This window comes from Pongo abelii, chromosome 1 (assembly GCF_028885655.2).
Source record: "Pongo abelii isolate AG06213 chromosome 1, NHGRI_mPonAbe1-v2.0_pri, whole genome shotgun sequence".
NCBI classification, from domain to species: domain Eukaryota; kingdom Metazoa; phylum Chordata; class Mammalia; order Primates; family Hominidae; genus Pongo; species Pongo abelii.
The window spans coordinates 198,498,334-198,515,116 of record NC_071985.2 but is presented as its reverse complement, the minus strand read 5'-3'; the positions used below and the strand labels follow the sequence as shown (position 1 = coordinate 198,515,116).

Here is a 16,783-nt window from a genome sequence, read left to right as displayed (position 1 = left end):
TCCATTGAAGGCCAGAATAGAACAAAAGATGGTGGAAGGAGGAATTTGCCCTCTCTCTCACTCTTTTTTTTTTCCTGCCTCACTGTCTGAGCTGAAACACCCCCTCTCATCTCCTCCTGCCCTTGTACTAGGATTTATACCATCAGCTCCCCTGTTTCTCAGACCTTTAGACTCAAATTGAATTACACCACTGGTTTCCCTGGGTCTCCAGCTTGCAGACAGCAGATTGTGGGACTTCTTCGCCTCCATATCATGTGAGCCAATTCTTCATAATAATAAATCTTCATATCCTATTAATTCTGTTTCTCTGGAAAACGCTGACTAATACATAGTCTTTTTTCCTACCTGTTGTTTCTTGACTGGGCTTGTGAATTATTTTGACTGACAAAATGTTATAGAAGTGACATCATATGAGTTCCTAAGCATAGGCCTCTATTGTCCTTGGGGCTTCTGCTTACGCTGTCATAGAACACTCCTACCACCATGTCAGAGTTAAATGGGATAACTGCTGACCGATGAGAAATCACATATGGAGAGTGACCCCATGGCCAGCACCAAGGCCCCATACATATGAGGGAAGCCATCTTATATCCTCCAGATTACTAGATGATTACAGCATCTGTTGTTACATAACAAAACACCCCTTTGTAGATAACTGTTAGAGAATTGATATCTAGAAATGGGATACTGCCATAACTAAAACATAAAACATGTGGCATTGATGTGGGGACCAGGCAGCAGGCAGAGCCTGGAAAGACAGCAAGGAGGCTTTGAGTGGAAGTTAGAAGAGCAGTGAGGAAACTTATTAAAACCTGGAGAGAGAACAACCAGTGTGATGCACTGGCAAAATGTTTGGCAGCACTGTCATCTGTGATAACTTAGAAGCTAGGAGACATACTTAATGACCTTCTGGATCTGCCTTAGGAGATTCCCATGCAGAATGTTAAAAGCGTTTGCTGATTTCTTTTAACCACATAGGATGTTGTATTGCAAAAGAGAAATAAGCCAAAGAAGAAATTATTCAATTTTCAAGCAGAAACGAGACAAAATGTAAAGGACTTAGTGAGTAAAGGACTAAGGACTTAGCAAAAGATCACCAAAATAAGAAATGGCTTCAGAGCAAAGATCAAATCTAGGAAATTGCAAGTTAAATGTGGCCTCAGATCAAATCAAGAGTGCAGCTGTAAGACTTCATAAGGAATTAAGGCAGTGCCTTGTAGACCATCTCACCTAGACAGAAGGGCTTCTGAGAAACATAAGGGCATTGCACTACAGCAATCAGACACATCCAAATTAGAGAGACTTCTGTCTCAGAAAGAAGTATGGATGTGGTTTGGGGGGTATGGTGTGAATCCAAGTAATATTCATAAAATACCCACAAAGTTTTAAAGAGAAGTATATTGGCAAAAGTGAAACTATAGATTATAAGGGGCAAAGACAGTTTGAAACAAAAAGGATCCCTGGGCCCTCAACTTTCTGTGGGTGGAAAGAAACTGAAAAAGCTACTCAGCTACAAATATGGACCGTTTCTTATGGAAAATGCTTTCTCGGGGTGTGAAGCCAAGATCCCAGAGTGCAAAGGGCAGAATTAAAAGCTTCTGAAAATAAAATGGATTGTGAAACCATTCCTTCTAGGGGCAGTGGCTCACACCAGTAATCCTAGCAGTTTGGGAGGCCGAGGTGGGCAGATCACATGAGTCCAGGAGTTCGAGACCAGCCTGGAAACATGGTGAGACCCTGTCTCTACAAAAAAAAATACAAAAACTAGCTGGGCGTGGTGGCACGTGCCTACAGTCCCAGCTGCTCAGGAGACTGAGGTGGGAGGATCACCTGAGCCCAGTGGCCAAGATCATGCCACTGCACTCCAGCCTGGGCAACAAAGTGAGACTCGGTCTCAAAAAAAAAAAAGCCATTCAATAAAACAATCAAAGAACAATTCCTGTCCTCAGAGTAGGAGAACAGTTGCCCAGGTAAATTTCAGAATTATTATGAATCGATAACTATTAATGTGCCTTCTATTCTTCCCCTTTTTGAATAGGAGTATTCGGTGGAGTCATTATGTCTCTATATTATCAAGTGTGTTGGTGTGTGGGTGTGGGGAGTGAGGAATAAGGGGAGCAGGTAAGTCATCTATTTAGTTCACAGGTCTCTGGGTTGAAGAAGTTGTACCTGTACACCCAATAAACTATACCACAGGAACTTCTTCTTCATGGGCCTTATTTAGATAGTGAAATGCTGGACTTTGATCCAAGGCCATAATGGTTTGAGATTTTGGTGGAGTGGATGAGTGTGTTTTGATTGGGAAAGGATATGGATTGCTATGGCCAGAAGGTGAACTATGAAAGATTGTTTCTGGGCTGGGTGTGGTGGCTTACACCTATAATCCCAGCACTTTGGGAGGCCGAGGCAGGAGGATCATTTGAGCTCAGGAGTTTCAGACCAGCTTGGGCAAATAGTAAGACCCCATCTCTACAAAAAATACAAAATTTAACCGGGCATGGTGGCATGTGCCTGTGGTCCCAGCTACTCAGCAAATGGAGGCAGGAGGATCCTTTGAGCCCAGGAGGTTGAGGCTGCAGTGAGTCAAGGCTGCAGTGAGCTATGATTGTGCCATTGCACTCCAGCCTGGGTGACAGAGTGAGACACTGAAAGAGAGAAGAAAGAGAGAGAGAGAGAAAAAAAGAAAGAAAGAGAAAGAAAATAAAGAAAGGAAAGATTATTTCCAAAGATGCTGTCAATAATCCCATCTTTGATGTGCAGGATGCTTCTCCCATCAAGAGGTGGAATTAACTACAGGCATAAATACTCTAATGAATATTGATTCAAAAGTCCTCAATAAAATACTAGCAAAAAGAATTCAACAATACATTAAAAAGAACATTTACTATGACCAAGTGGGATTTATCTCTGGGATCCAAGGATGGTTCAACATGTGTAAATCAATCATTGTGATATATCGACAGAATGAAGGACAAAAACCATATAATCATTTCAATTGACGCTGAAAAAGCATTTGATAAAATTCAACATCCTGGGGCTAGGTTTCAGCGGCCGCTGCGATGACCAAAATAAAGGCAGATCCCGACGGGCCCGAGGCTCAGGCGGAGGCGTGCTCCGGGGAGCGCACCTACCGGGAGCTGCTGGTCAACCAGAACCCCATCGCGCAGCCCCTGGCTTCTCGCCGCCTCACGCGGAAGCTCTACAAATGCATCAGGAAAGCGGTGAAGCAGAAGCAGATTCGGCGCGGGGTGAAAGAGGTTCAGAAATTTGTCAACAAATGAGAAAAAGGGATCATGGTTTTGGCAGGAGACACACTGCCCATTGAGGTATACTGCCATCTCCCAGTCATGTGCGAGGACCGAAGTCTGCCCTATGTCTATATCCCCTCTAAGACGGACCTGGGTGCAGCCGCAGGCTCCAAGCGCCCCACCTGTGTGATAATGGTCAAGCCCCACGAGGAGTACCAGGAGGCTTACGACGAGTGCCTAGAGGAGGTGCAGTCCCTGCCCCTACCCCTATGAGGGGCTCCGGTAGCACCTGGGCACCTGCCGCTGGAAGCTACTGGGCTGGCGGCAGGACGACTGGCTGTCCTCCTGCCCACCCACACTGACGGCGTCTTCCCAGTTCCCCAAGGCACGCCTTCTTCCCAGGCAGCTCTAACAGCCCTTTCATGAAGGTAATGCCAGTCTTCTGTCCATCAGTGCCATTTCCTGTAGAACTAAAGGCTGTTCCAAGAATGTGGGGTGGGGAAAGTAAATGCTAAGACTAAAAAAAAAAAAAAAAAAAATTCAACAGCCTTCAAGATGAAAACCCTTAAAAAGCAGTATAGAAGGAACATAACTGAGCATAATGAAAGCTGTATCCAACAGACCCACAGCTAGTATCATATTGAATGGGGAAAAACTGAAAGACTTTCCTCCAAGATCTGGAACATGACAAGGATGCCCATTTTCACCACTGTTATTCACCACAGTAATGAAGTCCTAGCTAGAGCAGTCAGACAAGAGAAAAAAATAAAGGGTATCACTGGGCACAGTGTCTCATGCCTGTAATCCCAGCACTTTGGGAGGCCGAGGTGGGTGGATCACCTGCAGTCAGGAGTTCGAGGCCAGCCTGGCCAACATGGTGAAACCCCATCTCTACTAAAAATACAAAAATTAGCTGGGCATGGTGGCACACGCCTGTAGTCCCAGCTATTCAGGAGGCTGAGGCAGGAGAATTGCTTGAACCCAGGAGGTGGAGGTTGCAGTGAACCAAGATCATGCCACTGCACTCCAGCCTGGGTGACACAGTGAGACTCCGTCTCAAAAAAATAAAAATAAAAATAAAAAGGGTATCCAAATTGGAAAGGAAGAAGCCCAATTATCTTTGCTTGCAGATGATAGGATCTTATATTTGAAAAAAACTAAAGAGTCCACCAAAAAATTTTTAGAAGTGATAAATTCCTCTGGGCGTGGTGGCTCACACCTGTAATCCCAGAATTTTGGGAGGCCAAGGCAGATGGATCACCTGAGATCAGGAGTTCGACACCAGCCTGGCCAACATGGCAAAACTCCATCTCTACTAAAAATACAAAAATTAGCTAGGCATTGTGGCACGCACCTGTAATCCCAGCTACTCGGGAAGCTGAGGCAGGAGAATCACTTGAACACAGGAGGCAGAGGTTGCAGTAAGCCGAGATCACACCACTGCACTCTAGCCTGGGCAACAAAGCAAGACTGTCTCAAAAAAAAAAAAGTGATAAATTGCCAGCTGTGGTGACTCACCTGTAGTCCCAGCACTTTGGGAAGCCAAGGTGGGCAGATTGCTTGAGCTCAGGAGTTCAAGACCAGCCTGGGCAACAGGGTGAAACCCCATCTCTACCAAAAAGACAAAAAATTAGCCAGGTGTGGTGGTGTGCACCTGTGGTCCCAGCTACTTGGGAGGCTGCAGTAAGAGGATTGCTTGGGCCTGGGAGGTGGAGCTTGCAGTGAGCCAAGATCATGCCACTGCACTCCACCCTGGGTGACAGAGTGAGCCCCCATCTCAAAAAAAAAAAAAACTGATAAATTCAGTAAAGTTGTAGAATACAAAATCAACATACAAAAATCAGCAGGATTTCTATATGCCAACAGTGAATAATCTGAAAAAGAAATTTTAAAAAGTAATCTCACTTACAGTAACAACAAATAAAATTAAATACCTAGGAATTAATCAAAGAAGTGAAAGATCTCCGTAATGAAAACTATAAAATACAGATGAAAGAAATTGAAGAGGACATCAAAAAATGGTAAGCTATTCCACGTTCATGGATTGGAAAACTCAATATTGTTAAAATGTTCATACTACCCAGGGCAATCTACAGATTCAATGCAATTTCTATCAAAATACCAATGATATTCTTCATAGAAATAGAAAAAACAATCCTGGCCGGGCGTGGTGGCTCACGCCTGTAATCCCAGCACTTTGAGAGGCCGAGGTGGGCGGATCACGAGGTCAGGAGATCGAGACCATCCTGGCTAATACGGTGAAACCCCGTCTCTACTAAAAATACAAAAAATTAGCCAGGCGAGGTGGCGGTCGCCTGTAGTCCCAGCTACTCGGGAGACTGAGGCAAAAGAATGGCGTGAACCCCAGGGGGCGGAGCCTGCAGTGAGCCGAGATCGCACCACTGCACTCCAGCCTGGGCGACAGCAAGACTCTGTCTCAAAAAAAAAAAGAAAAAACAATCCTAAAATTTATACAGAACCGGCCAGGCAGAATGGCTCACACCTGTAATCCCAGCACTTTGGGAGGCAGAGATGGGAGGATTGCTTGAGGTCAGGAATTCGAGACCAGCCTGGCCAACATGGTGAAACCTCGTCTCTACTAAATACACACAAAAATTAGCTGGATGTGGTGGTACCTGCCTGTAGTCCCAGCTACTTGGAGGCTGAGGCACAAGAACCACTTGAACCCAGGAGGCAGAGGTTGCAGTAAGACAATGCACTGCAAGCCTCAAAAAAAAAAAATTTTTCTTTTTACATAGAACTACGAAAGACCCAGAATAGCCAAAGCTATCTTAAGCAAAAAGAACAAAACTGGAGGAATCACATTACCTGACTTCAAATTATACTACAGAGCTATAGTAACCAAAACAACATGAAATTGGCATAAAAACAAACACATAAATCAATACAACAGAATAGAGAAACCAGAAACAAATCCACACACCTACAGTGATCTCATTTTCCACAAAGGGGCCGATAACATACACTAGGGAAAAGACAGTCACTTCAATAAATGGTTCAGGGAAAACTGGACATCCAAACCCCGAAGAATGAAACTTGAAACTTGACCCCCTTCTCTCGCCATATACAGAAATCAAATCATAATCCCAGCACTTTAAGAGGCCAGGGCAGGAAGAGCCCACTTGAGCCCAGGAGTTCAAGACCAGCATGGGCAACATGGCAAAACCTCATCTGTACAAAAAATACAAAAATTAGCCGGGTGTGGTGGTGCTCACCTGTGGTCCCAGCTACTTGAGAGGCTGAGATGAGAGGATGGCTTGAGCCCAGGAGTCAGACGTTGCAGTGAGCTAAGGTCGTGCCACTGCCCTCCAGCTTGGGCAACAGAACCATACTTTATCTCAAAAACAACAAAAAAGTCAAAAGATTTGAATAGACATTTCTCAAAAGAAGGCATACAAATGGCAGTCACATGAAAAGGTGGACATGAAAAGGCGAAAAGATTAACATCATTGATCATCAGAGAAATGCAAGTAAAAACTACAATGAGATATCATCTCACCCCAGTTAAAATGGCTTTTATCCAAAAGACAGGCAATAACAAATGCTGGTGAAAATGTGAAGAAAAGGGATCCCTCATACACTATTGGTGGGAATGTAAATTAGTACAACCACGGTGGAGAACAGTTTGGAGGTCCATCAAAAAACTGCAACTAGAGCCACCATATGATCTAGCAATCCCACTGCTGGGTTTATACCCAAAAGAAAGGAAATAAGTATATCGAAGAGATATCTGCACTCCCATGTTTGTTGCAGCACTGTTTACAACAGCCGAGATTTGGAAGCAACCTAAGCACCCATCAACAGATGAATGGATAAAGAAAATGTGATATTTATACACAATGGAGTACTATTCAGTCATAAAAAAAGAACGAGATCCTGTCATTTGCAACAACCTGGATGGAATAGAGGTTATTATGTTAAATGAAATAAGCCAGGCACTGAAAGACAAACATCAGATGTTCTCACTTATTTGTGAGATCTAAAAATCAAAACAATTGACTTCTTGGAGATAGAGAGTAATGGTTACCAGAGGATGGGAAGGATAGTTGGGTGGGAAGGTAGGGATGGTTAATGGGTACCAAAAAAATAGAAAGAATAAATAAGACCTAACATTTGGTAACACAACAGGGTGACTATAGTCAATAATAATTGTACATTTTACAATAACTAAAACAGTATAATTGGATTGTTTGTAATGCAAAGGATAAATGCTTCAGGCAATAGATACTCCATTTTCCATGATATGATTACTACACATTGCATGCCTGTCTCAAAACATCTCATGTATCTCATAAGTATATATACTTGCTATGTACCCACAAAAATTAAAAATAAAAATAATTTTTAAAAGAGGTGGGAAGGCCAGGCCTAGCGGCTCACACCTGTAATCCTAGCACTTTGGGAGGCTGAGGCAGGTGGATTGCCTGAGCCCAGGAGTTCAAGACCAGCCTGGGCAAGATACCTCAAAAATTAGCCCGGCCTGGTAGTACATGCCTGTGGTCCCAGCTACTTAGGAGGCTGGGAGGCTGAGGTGGGAGGATTGCTTGAGCCCCAGGAGGTGGAGGTTGCAGTGAACCGAGATCACACTGCTACACTCCATCCTGGGCAACAGAGTGAGACCCTGTCTCAAAAAAAAAAAAGGAAAGAAAAAAGAAAGTGGAATTAGTTTCCCACCACTTGAATCTGGGCTGGACTGTGACTTACCTTGACCAATCAATTGCAAGGGAAGTGACCCTGTGACAGTTACAGGTGTAGGTTTTAAGAAGATTGGCAACTTCTGCCACCACATAAATAGGTCTGGCCAACCTGCTGGAGAGACCGCATGGAGAGAGAGGGAAAAAAAAGTCCCAGAACCTCCCTGCCAATGTCCCAGGCTCATGAGTGAAGCCATTCTGGATGTTCCAGCCAAGCTCCTAGAAGAATGTAGCCACAGAAATAACCCCAGTCAACATGAAGTGGAACAGAACTCCCACGTTGAGCCCAGCCAATCACAGAATAATGAGAAATAACAAATTATCATCTTAAGTCACAAAGTTTTGGGGTACTTTGCTATATAACAATAGAAAACTGACACACTAAAATAGTTTGCAGCTTTTAGTCTGATGTTATTAACAATTTCCTCTCAGTATGCATGTTCAGTTTCAAGAATGTTTTCTTTGTCCTTCTATGAAAAATTCCCAGTTGCAATGTTATGTTCTATTTAGATTTCACTGTATAGATTACAGATTTATTATTACTCTTTCTTTTTATTTTCTCCTACCTTGAAAACTAGTTAGAGTACTCTTTCAATTACTTTTATCAGATAAAGTTATGGATGATATACTGCCTGAATCCCTGATTATTAGTTAACGACTAAATTTCTATAACAAAGAAACCCCAAAATGCAATAGCTTGAGCAAAATCGAAGTTTATTTTTCTCTCATGTTGCATTTCAGAGCATTGCTTTAGGACATTCGCAGTTATGCTACTACACAATCATTTATGGACATAGTATTCCCCCATCTTGTTTCTTTATCATTGAAACTGAGTCACAGGCACATCTTCCTGAGAGTGTGAAGAGGGCACACACTGGTCTTAAGTCACTGGGCTCAGAAATGGCACATAACACTTCTGATCACATTCTATTAGAGACAGCTTAGTCCACGTAGCCACATCTAACTACAGTGGGGGCTGGGAAATAGAATGTCATGTTTGAGGCTACAATTATAATCCCACAGGAAAGGAGAAGATTGAATTTTGCTGGAAGTCTAGCAATCTCCCTAACATCTTGTACAGTATTTCCAAAACTGTCATCAATTTGCCCAAGAATGATAGCTATGCATAAGATTCTTGGATTTTAGTTTCTATCATAGTACTGTAGAAGAGAAATGCAAAGCTAGTCTAATTCTCTTTCCTTTATAAGTAAAATGATCTTTTTAATGCCTGGAATCATATAAGCCTTTTTTCTTTATCCTTGTTTCAGTTAGGATTTTCCCCAGTTACTACTCACCCACCCTGCACTATGCTCAGGAACTGGAGAGCTGCCTATCACTTTCCAGCAACTCTTTTTTTTTTTTTTTTTTTTGAGACGGAGTCTCGCTCTGTCACCCAGGCTGAAGTGCAGTGGCACTATCTTGGCTCACTGCAACCTCCGCCTCCCGGGTTCAAGCAATTCTCCTGCCTCAGCCTCCCAAGTAGCTGGGACTACAGGTACATGCCACCACGCTCAGCCAAGTTTTGTATTTTTAGCAGAGACGGGGTTTCACCATATTGGTCAGGCTGGTCTTGAACTCCTGACCTTAAATGATCCACCTGCCTTGGCTTCCCAAAGTGCTGGGATTACAGGCGTGAGCCACGGCACTTGGCCTCCAGCAACTTTTTAAAAGCACTTCATAACCCAGTATATTATTTTTTCAGCAAAACTTAGTGATTATTTCTCCTAAATAGAGTAAATAAAACTAAACGTAGCCAAAGTTCTGGTCAGGCTTTGCTGCTAAAAGAGTTCAGGTCTAGTCATATTATGCCACCAACTGAATTATGAAAAACTTTCATTTTTTGAGCCTTTCAAATTTCAAGATTGTTAAGTAAGAGACTGTGGACCTGTAAATTTAAGTTTAAACTTTTCCTACTTTCTCATGAAGTTTCTGTTTATGATGGTAAGAATCAAGGAAAAGGTTTTGTTTTGTTTTTGTTTTTGTTTTTTGAGACAGAATTTCACTCTTGTTGCCCAGGCTGGAGTGCAATGGTGCGATCTCAGCTCACTGCAACCTCCACTTCCCAGGTTCAAGTGATTATCCTGCCTCAACCTCCCAAGTAGCTGGGATTACAGGCATGCGCTACCACGCCCGGCTAATTTTGTATTTTTAGTAGAGTCGGGGTTTCTCCATGTTGGTCAGGCTGGTCTTGAACTCCCGACCTCAGGTGATCCACCTGCCTTGGCCTCCCAAAGTGCTGGCATTACAGGCGTGAGGTTTTTGTTAATATGCACTTTATGTCACCCCTTTTCTGGCGATTTGGGAGCACTACTTTGGTCTGCATATGTGGCTTAAACAAGATGGAATTTATTTCTCTCTTACATACATAGAAGTTCACAGGTTGTTGGTATGGCAGATCCATAAACATAAAAAAGTACAAATTATAAGTGTAAAACTCCATGGATTTTATTATTATCATTATTATTGTTATTATTGAGACAAGGTCTGGCTCTGCCACCCAGGCTGGAATGCAGTGGCACAATCTCAGCTCACTGCAACCTCTGCCTCCCGGGCTCAAGTGATCCTCCTGCCTCTGCCTCCTGAGTAGCTGGGACTACAAACATGCACCACCATGCCTAGCTAATTTTTGTATTTTTATAGAGACAGGGTCTCACTATGTTGCTCAGGCTGGTCTTGAACTCCTGAGCTCAAGCGATCCATCTGCCTCAGTCTCCCAAAGTGCTGGGATTACAGGTGTGAGCCACCATACCTGGCCAGCTCCATGAATTATTACAAAGCAAATATAGTATTTTAACCATTAACCAGACCAAGATATAGGACATTACTAGCCCTCCAGAAGGCCTACTTCTGAGGAAATGAACTTTGGAATCCTTCTGTGAGTGCCTTATTTTATTTTATTTTATTTTATTTTATTTGAGACAGGGTCTTGCTCTGTCACCCAGGCTGGAGTGCAGTGGTGCAGTCATAGCTCACTGAAGCCTTGAGCTCCTGGGCTCAAGCAATCCTCCCACCCCAGCCTCCTGAGCAGCTGGAACTATAGGGACACCCTACCATGACCGGCTAATTTTTTTTAAAAATTTTGTAGAGATAGGGACTCACAATCTTTTCCAGGCTGGTAATGATAGATTTTAAATTGAGAGGATAAATAGTCTTCTGGCAACCAGATGAGGGGGTGGACTTAGGGGAATATTGGGGGAACAATGGTGCCAACATGAAGTCACATGACCCATAGCAAGACCAAACAAGAACCTGCAAATAGAGGTAAAAGGGCCCAGCTTTGCATCGTGGCAAAACCAACTCCAACACCAAGCTTCTGGGTTCAGGGCAGAAAAACAAGTCAATGCAAGGGCTGTACCCAGAGGCATCCGGAGAAGAGTCAGACAGTGAATATGAACTATCCCAGGAACGTGAGCCCACACAGGAATAGTGTTCAGCCAATATTGTCAGCATGCCTCCGCTCTAGGTTTATTTCAGCCTTCAGAGATTTGATGCAAAGTCTCTTCCTCAACCCAGAATGAGGACAAATGTATCCATGGAATTACCTGGACTGAAGCCCTGGTTTGGCCTTGACCACATGCTGGTCCCAGTCCTGAGAAAAACTTGCTTGCTACACCTTCTCAATAGCTACCATCTGACTGCCTTGGGCTCCCCGTCTCTCCAGCAGAGAGAACAATACCCAATCACTGCCCCCACCCACAAACACTCTGGTTATGCCCTAATTCTGTGGGGCCAGAACTGGTTCAGGGTCTAATCCAGAAACTGCTGCTTCCCAGGGACCATAGCGATATTCTCACTCTCTCACTCTCCCTCAGCCTTGATCATAGGTCTCCCACCCATGGCTAGAGCTGGCCCAGCTCCTTAGCTCTGCACACACCTGCACACATTGGCCCTGCATCCTCTGACTGGACCCACTCTGGCCTCGATTCTCTCCCTCACCTCCAGCTGTTGCTTCACAGGCCTCAGAAGTGAGGTCTCTTTCATTTTTCTTCCTTCACATCAAGGCTTGACGCACTCTGTCTGCTGGGCTTCTCTGCACTTGGCATTTCCTTTTTCTCTGGTTATAGGAGGAGGAAGACGGTTTCTCCCATGGGTCCCAGAATTCCTTTGTGGGATTAAATTGTCCTTATGTGACTCAGAAACCACCAGATTGCCTCTGTTATCTGACCTCTAGGAATGGAACTTGTTTTTTGTAACTCTGCTGGCCAGAAAGGGTCTCAGGAGGCTCTCTCTGGGACTTCCCCTTCTGGTACTCTGGTGCTTTACCTGCCTCTAAATTGAGCATGTCCTGTAAACGGCTCTCATGGAATGGTTTTCTTCTTTGAAAAATAAGTTTATAACAGCTTTTTTGAGATACATTTCACATACCATACAATTCACCCATTTAAAGGGTACAATTCAATGGATTTTTGTTTATTCACAGAATTGTGCAACCATTACCACAATTGATATTACAACATTTTCATTGCTAAAAAAAAAAAAAAAAAAGGCCAGGCATGGTGCCTCATGCCTGTAATCCCAGCACTTTGGGAGGCCGAGGCGGGCAGATCACGAGGTCAAGAGATCGAGACCATCCTGGCCAACATGGTGAAACCCTGTCTCTACTAAAAATACAAAAATTAGCTGGGCATGGTGGCATGCACCTGTAGTCCCAGCTACTTGGGAGGCTGAGGCAGGAGAATCACTTGAACCCAGGAGGTGGAGGTTGCAGTGAGCCGAGATCGCACCACTGCACTCCAGCCTGGCAACAGAGCAAGACTCCATCTCAGAAAAAAAAAAAAAAAACCTGCCCATTAGCTGTCACTCCCCATTTCCCACTGACCCCTAGGCAACTATCAATCCACTTTCTGTCTCAATGGAATTGTTTGTTCTGAACATTTTGTATGAGTGGATTCATACAATATGTGGTTCTTTGCGACTAGCTTTTTTCACTTAGTATAATGCTTTCAAGGTGCATCCATGTTGTAGCAAATATTACTATTCCTTTTTGTTCCTTTTTTGTTTTTTTTTGAGACAGAGTCTTGCTCTGTCACCCAGGCTGGAGTGCAATGGCGCAATCTTGGCTCACTGCAACCTCTGCCTCCCAGGTTCAAGCAATTCTCCTGCCTCAGCCTCCAGAGTAGCTGAGATTACAGGAGCATGCCACCATGCCCGATTAATTTTTGTATTTTTAGTAGAGATGCAGTTTCGCCATGGTGGCCAGGCTGGTCCAGAACTCCTGACCTCCAGTGATTCACCCGCCTCAGCCTCCCAAAGTGCTGGGATTACAGGCATGAGCCACCATGCCAAGCCTCTTTTTATTGCCAAATAATATGGATGGATTACCATATTTTATTTATCCCTTGTATGGATATACCACATTTTATTTATCCATTCACCAATTGATGGACATTTGGGTTGTGTCTACCTTCTGGCTATTATGAAAAATGCTGCTATGAACAGTCATGTACAGGCTTTTTTGTGGACATGTTTTCATTTCTCTTAGCTATATACCCATGAGTGGCATTGCTGGGTTATATGGTAACTCTATGTTTAACCATTTGAGAAACTGCCATACTGTTTTCCAAAGTGGATGCACCCATTTGACATTCCCTCTAGCAGTGTATGAGAGTTCCATTTTCTCCTTGCCCTCAAAAATATTTGTTGTTATCTCTGTTTTTTATTATAGCTATTTTGGCACAAAGAGGTATCTCTCTCTCTGCGGTTTTGATTTGCATTTCTTTGTAACTAATGACGTTGAGCATCTTTTCTTTTCTTTTTTTTGAGGTGGAGTCTTGCTCTGTCACCCAGGCTGGAGTGCAGTGGCGCGACCTCGGCTCACTGCAAGCTCCGCCTCCCGGGTTCACGCCATTCTCCTGCCTCAGCCTCCCGAGTAGCTGGGACTACAGGCGCCCACCATCACGCCCGGCTAATTTTTTTGTATTTTTAGTAGAGACAGGGTTTCACCATGTTACCCAGGATGGTCTCGATCTCCTGACCTCTTGATCAGCCCGCCTCAGCCTCCCAAAGTGCTGGGATTACAGGCATGAGCCACTGCGCCTGGCCGATGTTGAGCATCTTTTCATGTGCTCATTGGCCAACTGTGTATGTTCTTTGAGGAAATGTCTATTTAGATTCTTTGTCCATTTTTATTGGTTTATTTGTCCTTTTATTATTGAGATGTAAGACTTCTTCTTTTTTTTTTTTTTTTTTGAGATGGAGTCTCACTCTGTCACCCAGGCTGGAGTGCAATAATGCCATCTCGGCTCACTGCAACCTCCGCCTCCTGGGTTCAAACCATTCTCTTGCCTCAGCCTCCCAAGTAGCTGGGATTACAGGGACGTGCCACCATGCCTGGCTAATTTTTGTATATTTCGTGGAGACAGGTTTCATCATGTTGACCAGGCTGGTCACAAACTCATGACCTCAAGTGATCCTCCCACCTTGGCCTCCCAAAGTGCTGAGATTACAGGTGTGAACCACCGCCCCAGTGGAGATGTAAGAGTTCTTTGTATATTCTGTATACAAGTCCCGTATCAGATATAGAATTTGCAAAACTTTTATCCCATTCTTTGGGTTGCCTTTTTGCTTTCTTAATGGTGTCCTTTATTAAAGCACAAAAGTTGGCTGGGCAATCCCCTAACCTCCGCCTCCCAAAGTGCTAGGATTACAAGTGTGAGCCACTGCAACCAGCCTATTCTATTAAATTTCTAATGTTAACTACTGTGTTTTTAATTTCCAAGAGCTCTTTCTTACTCCCTTATTCTGTTTTTTTTTTTTTTCATAGCATTGCTTCTTGTTTTATCCATATGAAAAGTATAGCAACTCTTCAGGTATATTAACTAATGTTGGTGAGCTTTTTTAAGTAATTTTCTTTTTTTTTTTTTTTTTTTTTTTTGAGACGGAGTCTCACTCTGTCTCCCAGGCTGGAGTGCAGTGGCACGATCTTGGTCACTGCAACCTCTGCTCCCGGGTTCACACCATTCTCCTGTCTCAGCCTCCCAAGTAGCTGGGACTACAGGCGCCTGCCACCACGCCCGGCTGATTTTTTTTGTATTTTTAGTAGAGACAGGGTTTCACTGTGTTAGCCAGGATGGTCTCGACCTCCTGACCTTGTGATCCGCCTGCCTCAGCCTCCCAAAGTGCTGGGATTACAGGCGTGAGCTACTGCGCCCGGCTTAAGTAATTTTCTTAAATAATTTTCTGTTTCTTGTATTGTCCTTACTTACTCCAGGTTTCTTTTTCCTACTTCTTATTAATAATTATAGTCTCTCTTTCACCTTTAAAGTTTCCTCAAATGTCTATGATCCCTGCTGCTTTATTCATTTGTTAGGAAAGCACATGGAGAAGTGGGCTCCACTGGCTTTTTCATTGAGGGATCATCAAATGGCCCATCTAAAGATCTTTACTCTAGAGTCATTTGGTTTCTCCAGAGAAAAATCTTTCAAGTTCTTGCCTTATGACCACGGATCTGAGAACAACATGGAGGCAGAGGGCTGCAAGCCCTATCACTCTGTAGACTTCCACTCTTTTCATTCCCTATTCCCCCCATTTCCATCCCTACTCACTGTCTCTACTCTCCATCATGCCAGATATCCCCAAACATGAAGTCTCTCTGGTTGTTTCTCCAAAATGAAGGAGTCTGGTCTGGATTGTTGTCTGGCTGTAATGGATGCTGGAGAGATTACTGGGGGATCTAGCTGATCCACATTAAGAGTTTCTACCAATTCCTATGTTTTCATCCTGATGTCACCACTCACCTTCTGAGATGCCAAATGCCTCTGCACCTTGAGCCTTTCTGGAGTTCTGTGGAATGGATTGACTTCCTTCTAAGGATACCCTACCTCTGCAGGTACATAGTAGTTTTCACCTTCTGTAAGTTTTCAGTCTTCAAAAATGTGTTGAACTCTTTCATTCTTTGGTATCTTCTTTCCCATTCTTCTTGCCCTTCTGTATCTTTAAAGAAAATTCCTTTAATGTCATTTTACTCAGGTTTCAGGAGGAAGACATTTTGTTTTTGTTTTGCTTTTTCTTAAATGGAGTCTCGCTCTGTCGTCCAGGCTGGAGTAGCGTAATCTCGGCTCACTGCAGCCTCATTTCCTGAGTTCAAGTGATTCTTTTGCCTCAGCCTCCCTAGTAGCTGGGACTACAGCATGCCACCACGCCTGGCTACTTTTTGTATTTTTAGTAGAGACGGGGTTTCATCATGTTGGCCAGGCTGGTCTGGAACTCCTGACCTCAGGTGATCCACCCACCTTGGCCTCCCAAAGTGCTGGGATTACAGGCTTGAGCCACCTCACCCAGCCAGGAAGACATTTTAAATCAGAATTTAGTTCTTGTCAATTCTACTATCAAATACTTATCACTATTTTTATTTTACTTTTTGTTTTTCTTTTGTTTTTTTGTTTGTTTGTTTTGAGACAAAGTCCCACTCTGTCACTCAAGCTGGAGTGCAGTGGTGCTATCACAGCTCACTGCATCCTCAACATTCCTGGCTCAAATGATCCTCCCACCTCAGTCTCCCAAATATCTGGGACCACAGGCGTGTGCCACCATATCCAGCTAACTTTTATTTTTTGTGGGGTCTCACTGTGCTACCCAGGCTGGTCTTGAACTCCTGGGCTCAAACAGTCCTCCTGCTTCAGTCGCCTAAAGTGCTGGGATTACAGGTGTGAACCATCACACCCAGACTATTTTACTTTCTGAAGGGAGCCAAGGAATCTATGTAGAAGACATCATCTCCTGCCATTCTGCCAAACCAGAAAATAGGCCTGTCACTACTGAGAGCTGGGGATCCCAGGAGGAATGTTGACCCTATGCCTGATGAAACTCAAGGTTCCAGGC

The 16,783-nt window shown here is 43.8% G+C and overlaps 1 pseudogene; it reads left to right on the top strand.

Annotated features, from left to right (window-relative positions):
* The first annotated feature begins 3,036 nt into the window (after positions 1-3,036).
* LOC100447746 (H/ACA ribonucleoprotein complex subunit 2-like) lies at positions 3,037-3,805 on the top strand (annotated as a pseudogene).
* The last annotated feature ends 12,978 nt before the right edge of the window (positions 3,806-16,783 follow it).